This window comes from Neofelis nebulosa, chromosome 11, assembly GCF_028018385.1.
Source record: "Neofelis nebulosa isolate mNeoNeb1 chromosome 11, mNeoNeb1.pri, whole genome shotgun sequence".
Classification (NCBI taxonomy): Eukaryota; Metazoa; Chordata; class Mammalia; order Carnivora; family Felidae; genus Neofelis; species Neofelis nebulosa.
In genome coordinates this window covers 44,919,692-44,936,928 of record NC_080792.1, presented here as the reverse complement: position 1 = coordinate 44,936,928, position 17,237 = coordinate 44,919,692, and the positions used below count along the sequence as shown (strand labels likewise).

Below are 17,237 nucleotides of genomic sequence, written 5' to 3'. Positions count from 1 at the left end.
ACCATAACTTCCTCTGTGTACTTGTCCCCTCATTTTTCTTGTGTGTCTCTGGAAGGCAAGGCCATGCCTTATCCATCCCTGCATTCCGGTGTCTGATACATTACCAGCACATGGCTGTTGAGTAACACGTTTCACGACTGAGTGCATTTGGTGAATTTTCCAATTTGGCGAATTTTCCAATATATGAGTGAAGTGTTTTTGTTTATTTGGTATCAGGAAAAGACAGACACCTGAAATGCAAATTAGTAAGTCAAGCTCTCATCTTAGAATAATAGAGTCGCAATGAAAAGAAACAGAGACTAGCATCCAGGCTGATTTTGAGACAGTGGTCCCAGGAGCCTAGAGACAAACAGGCATCACCAAAAGGCAGTTTGCTTTGGGCATTGATAGGAAAACTTTCTGAGGGACTTACAAAGAACTGTGGCTGTCCTTTCTTCCCAGGAGATGTGAATGCAAGGCAACAGAATGATGGAGGTAACATGCAGTCTGAGCTTGATGTTTCCCTTTCTCTCCAAGGCACTCATCAATTTTACATGCTATAAATGCAAGCTGGTGTCTCTGACTGAAGAGAAGGTGAAAAGGTGAAAAGGACTGAGGAATGCCTTTCAGTACACTCATAAAATAAGAAAGCTCGGAAGGAGAAGGTTCTGAGGAGAAAGCAGGAATAGAAATGGGTGTCAAAGGTTGTAGCTATAAAAATGTAACATAGAAGAAAAAAGAAGGTTCTTCTATAGCATGTATAATATGCTTATTATGGAGGGTAATTCTTGGCATATTAAGGTGTCACAAACTCTGAAGGGGAAAAAAAGCAAAAATAAGGTGCAGTAGTACAGGAAGATGTAAATGTAATCCAAGCACAATGAACAATAGAGGCTAAAGCAAAGATTATTCTCGTGTTGGATTGGAAGCCTTTTAGGGGCAGAGACCCTACCATGTACAATAATCTCCAGGAGTTTGCACAATCCCTAACACATTAGCGCCTGTTGAATAAAAGAGTAAACATATACAAACACACATACAAACAGGAACCAGGGCGATAGTAGATATCTCTGATATGAGAGGTCTTTTGCTCTCAGAGTACTTAAAAGAAGCAGAAAATAGGTAGACTTTCTTTCCTACTTGAGGATGTTATTCTTGATGACAATGATCAGAAGTTAAACTATTCCTATCAGAGAGAACCAATCAACAGTTACAAATAGAATAGAAAATAGTGAACTCAAGGGAGCATCATCTAGTGTGAATAATGGCAGCCTTAAGAGTATGAAGTCGGTTATCTGATGACACCAACAGAGAGAACCAGCATCAGAAGATTCCTCTGAAGACTTGTAGCCCAGAAGCAGAGAGAAATACTAAAGGAAACAACGGCTGGAGTGTGGAGGGTGCAAGAAACAGAAAGCTTACAAAAATATGCGAAAGACAGACTGTACAAGAGAAACAATTCACAGGGGATTCCCTGAGTGAATTGCAAAGAGAGTTTGCAAAACTATTGTAATGAATAAAAGTAACAAAAGAAAGCAATGAATACAAATGTAGAAAATCAATATTGAGACACTGAACTAGTCAACCCTTTCTAATAAACAGACTACCAGCGAGGAACCCAAATTTAACTGATTTCCAAACTGTAGGTGCCGGAGAGCATGGGTGCAGTATGTTTTTGAAAAATAAGTAAAACTATAATTAGTAATAATGCCTTTAACTATATAAATGTTTATGTTCATCCACAGTGTGAGTTAGACTCAGCTAACCTCACTTTGCTTATATGTGTAATATTGGAACTCTAATCAGGCACGTCAGGGTGAACTGAATGAATGGACCCAGCGACCATGCTGTTACCCAGAAGGGATGAACTAGGGTCATGTCTCCCTGGGTTTACCTGACTCTCTAGTTATCTGACAAAGAGGAACGAGGAGTTATATCCTTGACAATTTGAAATGAGGTAGTTCTTCAATGAATCCTATTAGTCAGGGATTAGTGGTTTGGGGGAGTAGAAATGGGTAGATCTCTGCTAAGGACTGTAGAAGCAGCTTATCAGGAAGCAAAAGAATGAGGCAGGATGGTGAGCAGTTTTACAGACTCATCAGACTCCTTAGATGTTACCCACTTTTCAGGAGAATCAGAATCAAGGCTATCCCCATAAGAATCTTAGAATGCATTTCTAATAGGATGGTTAATACTTTTTTAAAGTAATAAATCCTCTGTAAGATTTGACCTCTCTCCTTAGAAAAATGCACATAAACATAAACTAACAAACAGTTTAGTGGGATTCTGCAAATCCTTTAAAGTGCATCCATGAACACATGTGGATTCCATAGAATGTGGGTTAAGAAGCCTTGTTCTAGTGACTTTTATGTCTTGAGAAAAATCTAAGGGACTTGAGAAAGAAGAGAACTGGTATTTTTGGCTATGTTTTAAATTTAAAGTTGTGACTTCCTAAGATATGAGAATTTAATGTTGTCAAAATTACAGTTTAACTTATGAGTCCAGGAAAAAAAAATTAAGTTTTTTATAACATTGAGATAAGCTTTTTCTGAACATTTAACTGATAGTTTTGAGTCTCATGTAGACTAAATAATTAAAATATATGGCCTCCCTCAAGTATTGGAGTCAAGAATTCTGTGTTATATTAAAAGAAAGAATTGAGTCATTTCAAAATAAATTAAAAAAGAATAAAATGTAGATTGGAGAGATATTTCCTCTAGGAGTAAGAGTCTGGAATGAGTAACAGAGCTAAGAAATGGTGACCTAAAGAGCAGTGAGAAGGAAACAAGAAGGATATTATCTCAAATAAAAATGCAATGATCTGACAGAGAAAGAGACACAGAGAGAAACTCCAGTTGGCCTTGTGTTCTTCAGAAAGCTAATTGTCTGTAAATATATTAACAAATGGAAAGAAAAGAAATCCTATCAGAGGTATCAAAATCACCACAGGAAGCTTACATCCAAGCATGAGAAACTAAAATGTCCTCTTACTGTTGGCAAGTTCTAGAGCCTCTTGAAATGTGACTTCAACCCCACTGACGCTAATGGGAATTCTATGTGCCCTTAGAGAAGGGACTCACCCAGTGGAGAGCTGCACAACTAAACACCATGAATGGTGTTAGAAATGTGCCCAGGAACTGGATCCATGGCCACCAGCCATGCAAACACCCACAGAGGGAGTAAATCTTGACTTTGAAGAAAGCCGATTGTCAGGAAAAATAAGAAGTCCATTAAAAATGTTCCATATGGATCTAGCGAGTTACCTGGGCGTGATGTGCACATCAGAGGCTCATTTAGATGCTGTTGTTTCAGATCTAAACCTCTAACACACAAAGAGAACCCACGCGGTTTGTTCCTTTACTCTGAATGTAATTTTGAGCAATGTCAAAGAAGGAAATCTTTCTTCAAACCATAGAGAGAGGACATAGTCTGAGGAGTAGAAACAAAAGCCATTTTCTTAAGCCTTTGTATTTAGTAATATACCAAGGAAATGTACAAAACTGAACTATCCTCACCATGAACACTTTTAAAACATTGCAGCAAGATAACAAGTCTATTTGTTTACTAAAATTCTAACTCTGACTCTTCACTTTCGTGGTGGATTAAATTCCATCTAGTTTGGTGTTTGATGTTAGCAAGGTTGATTTCTTTGCCAGGATCCTAGGTGCAAAACTCAACAGAACCCACCCAAAGTGGTAAAGAGTTAGAGCTGATCTTGTGTGAAGGAACCCATACACATAATTTCAAAATGTGTAGAAGAAACAGTGACCTACTTATTCTGCTCTCTGGTGTTTAAAGTGTCAAAATTATATCCCAATTTCTTTGGCTTATACCAAATAGACACTTTGCTCTTTTAAAGGTAAACATCTCTTAAAATGAGAGTTTTTTATTTGATCACTCATTTGCAATTTAATGTGGTTAACATGTAATATCCTTTCCTGAAAGTCTCTTTTTGTGGCAGAGTTACTACATCGGACATTTGCATGTATTACGTGCAAGAGAACTAGCAAAGTGCATTTTTATTTCATGGTCTAGAAAAGCATTAAAATTTTTTTTTTGAGATTTATGTTGACACTAATTTATGTCAGAAAAAGTTGCTGTTTTTAATGGATCAAGTGCAGTCAAGATCTGATTACTAAACCAGCTGAAGTTGGATTATTCATGATATAGGAGAGAACAAACTTTTAACATATTAATTGAAAAATATGATTTATGCCAGTAATTGAGCATGAGTATAAAATACTCTCCAAATTCATTTTAAACATCTTTGAAAACACACATATTACACGAGCCAGAACAATTGTCCACATTTTTGTGCTTAATCTGCTGCAGTTTTACCTAGGCTCCCCTCAATTTAAGGAAAACAGCTTCTCAAAAAGACGAGTGAAAATTGCAGCCAGGATATCCTCCATTACTTATTTTCCAGTTTACTATATTTTCCCCTTTTGAAGTTATTAACAGATTAAAGTTACATAAAAAGATTTCTGAGGCATCAGGGGTTTTGAAAATATGAAGGCTCTGAAGGCCACCTCTGCCTACTGATATGGATGCTTCAGAACTCCAGCAGCCAAACTCAGCAGTGGACTGCAACAGCAGGAAAAAAAACAGGTGTAAGTGTTCTTTAAACCCAGGGGTTCCTGAACCAAGGGCATTCTGAACAAGAAATCTTGGGTCCTGTATTAGATCCAGAGGTAAGAAGGCCTCTGTAGAAGAAGTAAGTAGAAACAGTACTGAAGCATGCATGCCATGATTACTGTGAAAATGATCATTGATTTCTTACAAAACACAAAAAACAAAACATGAAATCAATACCATAAATGGTCCTATAACCATTAAAGAAATTAAACTTTAAATTAAAATGCTTCTACAAAAAAAATTTGCAGGCCCAGATGGTGTCACTTGATAATTCTACCAAACATTTAAAGAATTAACACCAATTTCACACTATCTTTTCCAGTAGTAGGAGAGGAACACTTCCTAACTTATTTTAGTATTATGCTGATACTAAAACCAGACAAAGATAGTGTTTTTAAAAAAGGAAAGACAAGAAAAGAAAGAAAGGTACAGATAAATATCCTTCATGAATTTAGAGGCAAAAATTCTCAGTTAAATATTAGTAAATCAAATCTAACAATATATAAAGGGAATTAGACTCAAACATCAAGTGGAATTCATTTCAGGTATGCAAGGCTGATCCAACATTCAACAATCAATTATTGTAATCCACCCTATCAACAGGATGAAAAAAAATCATAAAACCATATCAATTGATACAGAAAATGCAGTTGACAAAATCCGATAATCATTCATGATAAAAACTTTAAAAAAACTAGGAACAGAGGGGAATGTCCTCAAATGGAAAAAGAGCATACAAAAAAACCCTACAGTTCACATCACACTTAATGGTGGAAAAATGTGTGGTTTCCACCTGAGACTGGGAAAAAAGCAAGAGTGTCCAGTCTCACTGGGAAAGGACGAAACAAAACCATTGCTATTTACAGACTACATGATTGTCTATGTAGAAAATCCCAAAGACTCTACAGAACACATTTTAGAACTAATAAGTGAGCTCAGTAAGAGTGAAGAATATTATATTAACATACAAAAGTATCAATAGTATTTCTATAAACTAACAATGAACATTTGGAAACTGAAGTTTAAAATACCATATGATTTATAATTGCTCCAAAAAATAAAATATTTCAGCATAAATCCAAAGGCAAACTTACAAAATCTGACTTCCAAAAATTATAAAATACTGATGAAAGGAATCAAAGGAGACATAAATAAATGAAGACAAATACAATGTACATGGATTGAAAGAATGCAACATAGGCATGATGTTGATTTTTTCCAAACTGATCCATAGGTTGAATAAAATTCCTATCAAAATCCCAACAAGTTTTCTTTTTTTAAACATTGACAAACTTTCTCTAAACTTTATTTGTAAAGATGCTGGAGGTGAAAAATAGCTAAAACAATTTTGAGAAAAGAATAAAGTGGTAAACATTATTTACCCAGTGAAAAGATTTATTGTAAAGCTACAGTAACAAATATTAACCATAGACACATGGATTGGTGGATTAGTATATAGAACTCAGAAATAGACCCTAACAGATATGCCCAACTGGCTTTTGACACAGATGCAAAAGCAATTCAGGGAAAAAGGACAGCATTTTCAACCAATGGTGCTAGAGCAGTCAGATATGCATAGGCAGCAAAAATAAACTTGGATGTGAGCCTCACACCTTATACAAAAATGAACTCAAACTGGATCACATACTTAAGTGTGGAACATAAAACCACACAACTTTTAGGAGCCATTCTTCATTAATTAGGGCTAGTCAAAGAGTTCTTAGGGCTTGACACCAAAAGAATGATTCATAAAAGGACAAGATGATAAAGTGGATCTCATTAAAATTAAAAGCTTTTGCTCTACAAAAGTCCCTGCAAAGCAGATAAAAAGACACGCTACAGACTGGGTAAGAAGTTTTGCAAACAACATATCTGACCAAAGAATTGTATCTAGAATATTCAAAGAACTGTTAAAGCTCAATAGTTTAAAAATATAGTTAGAAACTGGGCAAAAGACATATATAGACATTTCACGAAAGAGGATACATAGGTGGCAAATAAATACATGAAAATATGTTCAATATAATTCACCATCAGAGAAATAAAAATTAAAACCAAGTGAGATCTGGTCACCATCTATCAGAATGGCTAAAGTTAAAAAAGAAAATAGTAATAACACCAAATACTGGTAAGGATGCAGAGAAGCTAGATCACTCAAACATTGCTCATGAGAATGTAAAATGGCATAGCCACTCTGGGGGAAAAATTGGCAGTTTTTTTACAAAGCTATACATATGCTCAAAATGTTCACCACAGTCTAGCAATTACATTCTTGGGCATTAATTCCAGAAAACTTGAAACTTATGTTCACACAAAAGCATATTCTTGAATATTCATGGCACCTTTATGTGTACTAGCCCCAAACTGGAAACCATCCAGATGTCCTTCAAGGGTGAATGTCAAACAAAGTGTGGGGCATCGGTACCGTGGAACACTATTCAGCAATAGAAAGGTGCAAGCTATCCAAACATAACTTGGACAGATCTCAAGGGAATTTGAATGAGTGGGGAAAAAAAGCCAATCTCAAAATGTTACACACTGTATAATTCAATTATATTGTATTCTTGAAATGACAAAGGATAGAAAGGAATAACAGATTAGTAGTTGCCAGGGATTTGGAAGGGATAGGAAGGGAAGTGACTGGTTATGAAAGATAGGATGAGGAATCGTGTGATGTTCCATAACAAGGTAATGTTTTGTACCTTGGCTGTGGTGGTGGGCACCCAGATCTAGACATTGATGAAATTGCATAGAACTACATACATACATACATACATACATACATACACATATAAATGCATGGAAAGTTGGTGAAATCTTAATAAGGTCAGCAGACTGTAAAAACAAACAAAACATTGAATTTCAGACAAGACCATTCCAAGACATTATTCTTGTCAGTAACAGCTGTTACCACACTGTCTACAGAACAGCATCAATGAACAGACACATTAACACAAAAGACCCAGTAGGTTGACTCATTTATTGCAAAACTTGCGTCTATTGCAAAACACACCTCTCTATTTGAGACACTCACCTCTTTCCTGAAGGTGCTTCCATTTCTAGTAGTTTGGAATTTAGATAAAATAGGGATATGAGCAACGTAATAGGTTAGTAAAATTGTAGACTCTTCATAGTTCTTTATTCCATGTTAAGAGTATTCCCAAATTTCCCCTATTTAAGCAGGACCTGAGTTATGGTCAGCCTCCCATCCCATCCATCAAGTGTTCTGGAGAATTCCCAGAGGATATCTCATGTGTGTCCATTAACAGTCGTTTTATTTTCTCCTTCACTCCAGCACTCCTGATTGAAATCTTCTACTCTTAAAAGCCCTGGTTGAAAGCATCTCATGATTGCTAATCTCTTCCTTTAGACTGTTGACATCTCTGACAAATATGCTATGTTCAGTGCTACAAATTCACAAAACTAAGTGCAAAAGGGACATAGTATATATTTTACTACAATGAAATAATGGCCTTCTTTCTGATTCTGCCACATTTATCACCTGGACAGCAGAGCAAATTTGCTGTGATGCTGCCTCTAGATAGTTCCTTGATCCTTTGCACAGAGTCCCTCTTTGGAACTTAAGTGATCAATATTGGATCTAAGGAACTTAGCTGAGACCTACAACTTAGTGTAGTCTCCATGGTGACTAATATCTGATACTCATCCCATACTGTCCTCCTCATTTTCATCCATCCTCCATGTATCCATGGAAACTTGTTTCTTAATTACTCTTTCACTAAAACAAAATTTAGAATGCTTTCTGCACTCATCATTTTTGATATGTTCCTTCTTATGGGAATTGTGACAAGGACTTAAAATTAATGTTTTAAAGATTTGTCATTGCTAAGACTCTCTGAGGCATCGTAGCATATAGAAATCAACTGCTCTAGGAAGGATTTTAGTGGTGCTATATGGACACCAAGAATGGTCTTGAGATACCAGTATAGTAATTGAAAATCTTTATTTAAAAAAAGAGTCAATTACCTTCAAAATGAGCATATATATCCAATTTACCTGGACAGTCAGCTTTATTGGAAGCAAATGGCATAAAAATAGCTCATAAGGACAAGCACATACATATCTAAAAATAATAATTAATTAAATCATATTTTAGAGATAGATGGGACATTTTTCATAATAGCTTTACTGTAATACAATTCACACATCATATAATTCACCAATTTAAAGTATAGAACTCAATGGTTTTTAGTATAAAGTGGTCCAACTATCACCACAATCAATTTTAAAACATATTCATCACTCAAGAAAGAAATTCTATACCCATTAACATGAATCCCTTTTCTCATTCTTCTACTCTTCTCCCTGGACCCAAGCAACAGCTATAATTTCTGGCCCAATCGGGGCATCTGTGTGGCTCAGTTGGTTAAGCGTCTGACTTCGGCTCAGGTCATGATCTCACAGTTCATGAATTCAAGCACCACGTCAGGCTCTGTGCTGAGAGCTTGGTGCCTGGAGCCTCCATCAAATTCTGTGTCTCCCTCTCTCTCTGCCCCTCTCTTGCTGGCATTCTGTCTATCTCTCAAAAATAAATAAACATTAAAAAATTTATAATTTCTGGCCCAGTAGCCTTGTTTTTTCTGAACTTCCATGTAAATGGAATCATATAATATGTGGTCTGTTGTAACTGGTTTTCTTCATTTAGCAAATATTTTCAAGGTTCATTCACATTGTAACATATATCAGCACTTCATCACTTTATTATGGATATGAACATCTCTTTTTATGAATAATATCCCATTTTATGGGTATGCAAAATTTGTTTATTGATCAATTTATGGATAATTGGATTGTTTCCACTTTTGGCTATTAAGAGTAATGCTGCTCTGAACATTGTGTTGTACACGTGTTTGTATGGATGTATGTTTTCACATCTCTTGAGTATATCGTTAGAAGTTGAATTACTAGGTCATGTGATAACTCCATTTTTAACACTTTGAGAAATTGCAAAACTATTTCCAAACTGGCTGCACCATTTTACATTCTTAGCAACAATGTATGAGGGTTCCAAATTGTCTCCATCCAATATATTTGTTATTGTCTTTTTTGTTATAGGCTTCCTAGTAGACGTGAAGTGGTATCTCACTGTAATTTTGATTTGCATTTCCCTAAAAACTAATAATAATGCTGAGCATCATTAGTGATGCCTATTTATCATTCATATATGTTCACTTAAAGAAAAGTCTATTCAAATGCTTTGCCCATTTTTTAATTGGGTTATTTATTTATTTATTTATTTATTACTGAGTTATAAGGGTTTCTGTACATATTCTGGATACAAGTCTCTTATCGGATATATGATTTGCAGTTAGGATTTTAAGCATTGTTGAACATAATCTACATCTTTTATAAGTGTGGAAACTGAAGGCTAGAACAATTGAGCGATCTATTCAATGATGGCCAGTTGATTTGGGGCAGAAGCAGAACTAGGTCAAGATCTCCTTACTACCAGGTATGGAATGATGCTGCCATTTTAAAAAAGCAAGAGTAAAGAAATGAAAAAAATGTATCTTCCAACATTTTTATTTCTATACATCAGCTCAGCACTAACCTAAATTCTCTCATGACCCATGAAGTAATAGGTCTAACTCCACTGACTTCTACATTAGGAATCACAAAGAGCTCCTTTACGAAGCTCATTAAACCTTCCTGACAAAGGAGATCTTTTCCACCCAAGTAATATCTAACAGCATTTCCCAAGGTGCTTGTTATTGAATTCTATTCAGCCAGGGATCCATCTTGGTGCCTATAAACCCCTTGAAAGGAAAACATGTATAAAATAGTATATTACTAATGAAGATTGAATTCAATGTATTCGACCATACAAATATTAAAACCACAAAAGTAGTGCTGGTTTTATTTCTAGGTGTTAAGAAATACTGTATCATTAAAGCATGTGTGACAGTCTAGTTTGAAAAATATAACAAATTAAAGTGGGACTTCTCAAGAGGGATTCCTTTCTGAAAAGGTCAGCTATAAAAAAGGGAAAAAAATAAAGACTTCTTACTCCCCAGATCACCAAAATAACATCATTTACCGGTCTTGATGCCCATGTGTGAAGTTTTATGGTGTTCACCACTAAATGTAACAAATGTAGTTAGAAGACAATAAACTTTGAAAAAAATCAGTAACAATGATATGGGTAATAATAAGACCGAAAATTGAAAAAATGTTTGCCCTTTTCCAAATACATATTTTACTTTATTTTCAGGTCAGTCACTTTAGGATAGAAGGTAAAATGGCTTTTAAAAAGTGTACTTCATTGAATATGTATAACAGAGGTGTTTAAAATATAATTTTTCCAGAAAACAAATGGTCCACTATTCTTGTGAAACTTGCAGGAATGTCTTTGATGAATGTTTCTCATTCTATATACCTAATTGTCCTCCTCACATATGGACTTTTAAAAATAGAATATAATGAAATCTATTTTAAAAGGTCCTTTATTTTTGCAGACTATATTTGTAAATTACTTGGGTATCAATTGAGGAAATAGGTAGGAAGATATTCTTATTTTAATAGAACGGGCACAAATTTGCAGATGAAAAAAACTGACAATGGATTTGTAGGAAGGGTTTGGTAGTTTCTCTGAGAGCATACCAGATCTTGTCCTCCCTGGCAGATGTCTTTTATAACAGACAAAATGTCTTCAGATGATCACATCTGAGCTCAGAGGGAGCTCTGGGCTAACATTAGAAGCCTCAGTCATGTTTGACTTTTAGGTTCCACTTTACAAGGTCCTAAAATCTGAGAGTGGTTTCCATCTAAATGATGCAGTGTTCAGTCTCTCTTTATATCCCTCCTACTCACTTTTAGCCTTTTCCCTGGTTCTACCTTGAAACCCAAAGTGAAAAAATTATTGCTGTTCCAAAAGATATCAGTAGCTATTATTACTGCATTTCAATTCATGAAAACAACATTTTGGAAGAAGTAATGTACTTTCAGGGCCATTTTGGTTCTAGATTTTGGTATGGAAGGACAGATAGAAATAACGAAAAGGAGTGTATGTAGAGATAATGTAGGAGGTTTTTTTTCCATGGTAAGAATAGGTGTTGAACTTCTGTAGAGAGATTTAAGAGGTATACGCGAAGATGTGGTGTTTTCTCTGGTGGATCCAAGAACGAGGAGGAAAGAAGCAAAGAGAAAAACTGTTCTCAGGGATGAGAGGGGCTCCACAATGTGCAGTGGGTGAAGACCCTCAGAGAGAGAAGCCAGAAAGTCATCTTTCTATCTTGGACAGAGGATGACCAAGAGACCTTTAGGAACAAAGATATGGGCAGCTGAGTTCTTAGTTTTGCCATTTTGTTAATTCCGTTATGAGAGCCTCAAGTCTTTCCTGAAGCTTTTTAAGCACAAAAGCCTATTGTTCAAAGCACAAAAGTTCAATATGGCTTAGGGGAATAAAATGTAGGGATCTGCAAGACCAGAGAGAGTAATTCGTGAGAAATACTGGGAGGAGATGAAAGGAAATACCTGGGTAGCAGAGTGGAGAGATAGGTGACAGGCAATATCCAGTTTGCACTAAGCACTTCCTAAGCATTCTTACAAATTCCTGGAGAAGGCATGGGATTTGTTCAGTCCTGACAAATGGTGACTAGAGTTATTTGGGAATATTTAAGAGAAAAATAACTCAGAAGACAAAAAAAATGTCTGGGAAAACTTCGATTGTGTTTGTAAATTCTGAATTTCTCTTGGAAAGCTTGGGTCTTCTAGATCATTTTAACCAGGGCACACAATGATGTGTTAGTCTCATTTCCAAACACAGTAGAAAATAAAGAGGTGAATCAAAGCTGCAGATCCCTTTGTCTGAATTTTCTGATTTCTATTTTTGTTGAATTACCTTGGAGATAATTCTCAGACATTAGCAACTTTCTCAAAAAGGTGATTTCATGGCACAGAGTTTTCTCTGGCTGAAGGAGCAGGGGTTTCATTTAGGTTGGATAGGCTTCATAGTCCGCGATCTTAGAATTATATTAGAAGATAATTCCTTGCTGAGTCAACAAATCAGCATACAATATAAGTGAGACACCCTTTCTGGGATTAAAGCAGCTCTGACTGCCCTAAGTATACAAAGAGAACATTGACCTTTTAACACTGACCAAGACAGCAGAGGAACAGCTTGGCTGAAACATTTGCAATTTGCAGAACAAGGAGTTGGCATGGCTCCACTGAATGATCATTTGCTACATGCCATGAATCTCAAAAAAGGAAAGGATCTCCGTTCAGTTGTTTCTGTGGCTGTCAAAGTAAACAGGTCAGATGAATTATTGATAGCCTTTGCATCAGCGAGGCACCATTGGAATGACAAATGATAAGAGCAGTGAAACTGTCATATTCCTATTCCCCAAATACTTTTCACAAATCCCTCCCCTTACCAGACTTAGATCGCTCTCTAACTCAAGGGCCTTCTTTCTCCACAACCACCAAACCCATTTTTTTTTAACTTCCATTCACTTTACCTCGTCTTACAGCTATCCCATGAAGCCTTTTCCAGATAATCCAATCTACAGTAATTCCCTACCTTTTCAGCCCTAACTTCTATAACTTCTATTATTTGTACCATTAATTAAATTACCTAAAATCAATAAAGTTCCCATACAGCACCTAAAACATACTAATCACCTACCCTCCCTTTGCCCCTACCTCCCCCACCAAAACAAAAGACCATTGGGTTAAGGCTACAGACCTTCATAAAATTGTTAGTTCCTTCCCTACCTCACTACCCTATGGCACTTAGCTCATGCTGCCACATGTGTGCATTCTAGCCGGTTAAGAATCCTACCTCATATCTTCTTTCTTTTCTTATACCTACCACAGTACCATGCACATCATAGGCAGAGTATTTTAATTACCCATTTGCTAGATCTTCCAATTCCACTATGCTACTGGATTATGGAAGTGTTGAACTAAATGTTCCTATAGATCAGTATTATGCAAAGGTCCTTTTCTTCATCTGATGTCACCAGAGAAATAGAACAACTAGTGGGTAATGCAAACATTGGCATTCACTTGTGGGTTGTGCCCTTGAAGCTCTATGCCAAATATAAACTGTGTTTCAAGTATGTACTCAACTTTCAGGGATATTTTATTCAAAAACTGTTCTTACTTTTGGATCTTTGGGTGTAAGTTTATAGACCCTTACAAAAAATATATTAAAAACTCCAAGAAAGTAGATTTATGGCAATGTCACACTTACTCAATCCTGGGAAAGAACTCTTCACTACTGTATTTCTTTATAACTCTTCACTACTGTATTTCTTTATAAACTAACAACATTTTTTTGCCACATTTAAGGAACTAATTTTAGTTATGTGTACACATAGACTTAGAGCAAAAGAAAATTATGTACATGTATGGTTGATTTGCCAGAATATCTAGATCATTCAATTCACACCAAAAGAAAAAAAAAACATCAAATTTATTGGTCTTGCTCTTGAATTTTTCAGATGATGAAATCTGTGTAGACCGGGGCTTCATAAAAAATAAAAGGGTACAATTTATCAGCTGTAGAACAATTATAAAGACTGATAGCCTCCAGGTATAAATATAAGAAGGAAAAAGCTTCTAAATATAATTGTGCTTTTCCAGTCTCATTGATATCCACTGATTAAAAGTTTTTCCTTCCCATAAATTGTTCTTCTTAGTTTATATCCTTCTGATTTCAGATATGTTATTTGTCTCCGCCAATCACGTGTCCTCACAAAGCCACTCCTCCAAGTATGCACCTGCCAAAGCTCAGTTAAGGGATTTTGGTACCTCTGCATTTTGTGTAGCATTTTAAACCTCCCTGCTGTAGTCTTTAGACTTTGGTCTTTAGAGGCACATTTGTTGATACACAATTGAATAATGACACTGAGCAACTGCTTTGCTAGAGAATGCAGTCTATAACAGAATCTTCTAAATTCATATTTTCAGTTGTTTGCTACAGAGACATACAGATTCACTTTATTACACTGTATTAACTACCCCCTGCCATGCCTTTGGCACTCTAAAACCTGCTTAGCAAAAGGGAAATTACATCCATACATTTAAACTCTCTGTGTACTGGGGAGTTTCAAAGTATAAAATGCATTTTTTAAGTACACCTTTTAAAACAACTAAAATGTGGTGAAATCGTCTTTGAAATGCAACATGACAGATGGACAGAAAACTTTACTAGCATGATGGATGGGTCCTTTATTTATTCCTCTGTGAATGGCTGCTGATCATAATCACTTTTATAGCTTGACTGCAACAAAAAGGATTATTTCTTTTGTCCTGGAATCTCAGGATGAGAATATTTGTTCAGAGGATGAAGGGACCAAATTAGACTGAGCTACTGGGGCATAATAAATTCACAGCAATCACAAGCCAGTGTTCTTTAATTCTTAAGACACTATCAACTTTAAATATTCTGATCCTCTCATAGTTAGCTCGCTTATCCTTTTGTCCTTATTGAATTAACTGCCTTTTCTTTTACATTGTCTCCTGAGGGGACCTCATTTTAAATCTTTTCAGCTTAATTCCATTAATTGGCATATTGTCTGGTCTCATGTTCTCCTCCTGGGTCTTGAACTTATGTTCCCCTCAGTTCTTAAACTCCTTAGCTATATTTTGCAGCTTTGAATGACAACTTGCTCCATCTGTAGACAAAGCATGTGCATTCTTATCTTTCACTTCCAGGCTAATGTTTAACAATGAATTCACAGTCCTGGCAGTTTATCAGCCCATTAAATAAGCCCAAGTGCAGAGTTCCTTGATTTTAAAGCCATCATACTGAAATCCAGGGGTATTGGTTCACTAATTTGAGCATAATTTAAGAGCTAACAATTCTACATTATGGGAAATGGATCAAAGGTAGATATAATTTGTCTCTCAGGTCCTCCTGTCTAGAGCTGAAACGGATCTGGGGTCATACTACCTTGGATTTATATCCTATGTTTACCATTTATTAGCTAGGTTGACCTAGCTAATACCTCTCTAACCCTCAGTATTCTCTTCTCTAAAATGGGAGTGAAAATTAAAATTCTTTGCAAAACAGTGTCATAATGAAAACTTAATGGGATTATCTTTGTAGGATGCTTAATATAATATTTGGCCCATGGTAAATTGTCAGTGGTAGCTCTCATTATCATCATTACAATTAAAGCCCCATTGCATCCATGAATGGTGTATTTGTATCCTTCCTGCAAAACACATCTAAGTCCTGCCTTTTCTAAGACTTCAGATTCCACATGGAGAATGTCATCTTGGGAGACAGGCTTTGTGCAACTTATTTGTCATATAGTCTATACCACCATTGCAATCATCCTTTCTTTTTTTCTTTTTTAATATTTTATTTTTATTTTTCCTTATTTTTTTAAAGATTTTTTTTAAGTCTATCCATTTATTTTAAGAGAAAGAGAGCCCATGCAAGCGAGCAGGAGAGGAGCAGAGAGAGAGAGAGAGAGAGACAGAGACAGAGAGAGAGAATCCCAAGCAGGCTCTGCACCATCAGCACAGAGCCTGACATGGGGCTCGACCTCATGAATGGTGAGATCATGACCTGAGCTGAAATCAAGAGTCAGACACCTAACTGACTGAGCCACCCAGGCACCGCATCATCATCCCTACTTTTAATTAAATTGCAAACACCTTAAATAGAGAGACCATATCATACCTCTTTACAAATACAGCGCAAATGCCTCCCTCACACACAAAAGTTGGTATAACTATTTATCAACAATAAGTGCATGAGAAGTCAGAATTTATTTTCATCTTATTTTTATGAAGAGGCCAAACTGGAAGCAGATTCCCACAGGAGATAGAAGCAAGATTATGGAACTAATTAGAGGGAAAAAGCTTAGGGAAAGAAGAGGAGAGATGAATCTATCATATGAGCCAGTCTTCATTATCCATAGATGATAGAATAATTAAGCGATAAACACAGATCTTAATGCCCATATTCACAATACTCCATTTAATAATTGAACGACCCCATTGCATTCAATCATCGAATACTTTCAAACAGGATTTGGAACACAATCTAATATATATTTCAGAGACCAGCCCATGAAAGAGATTGGTATTTAGCCCACTGGTAATTGTCAGGTGCTTTACTAATAGCATATTAAAACAGGATGCTAAGCTGTTGTTCATCACTTGGACTCTAAAAGCGATTTTAGAGCAGTATCCTTAAGGAGTTTCTATCCTAGATAGACCAAAATTCTCAAGAACTCCAAGCTCATCCAAATTCCTAGGGAATCTCTGTTGATGGCATGGGACGAAAGTGGATTGAGAGGGCTGTTTAAGAATCCAAATATTCTCCTATCCAAGTACTAACCAGGCTCCACCCTGCTTAGCTTCTGAGATCAGAGGAGATCCGGCGTGTTCAGGATGGTATTGCCATAACCTGGGTGGCTCAGTCAGTTAAGTGTCTGACTTTGTCTCAGGTCATGATCTCAGGGTTCGTGAGTTCATGCCCTGCGTCAGGCTCTGTGCTGACAGCTCAGAGCCTGGAGCCTGCTTTGGATTCTGTGTCTCCCTCTCTCTCTGCCCCTCCCTGACCACACTCTGTCTCTCTGTCTCTGTCTCTGTCTCTCTCTCAAAAATAAATAAACATTAAAAAAAATTTTTTTTTAAGA

General features: G+C 36.3%; 1 long non-coding RNA gene across 1 annotated transcript in view; it reads right to left on the bottom strand.

Annotated features, from left to right (window-relative positions):
- The window catches only part of LOC131489789 (uncharacterized), a 60,750-nt gene extending 43,742 nt beyond the window's left edge, over nt 1–17,008 (bottom strand). Inside the window, exons 1-2 of the long non-coding RNA XR_009250743.1 lie at nt 16,937–17,008; nt 7,398–7,449 (exon numbers count right to left, since the gene is read on the bottom strand). This is a non-coding gene — a long non-coding RNA (uncharacterized LOC131489789). The remainder of the gene's footprint in view (nt 1–7,397; nt 7,450–16,936) is intronic.
- Nucleotides 17,009–17,237: the final 229 nt, after the last annotated feature.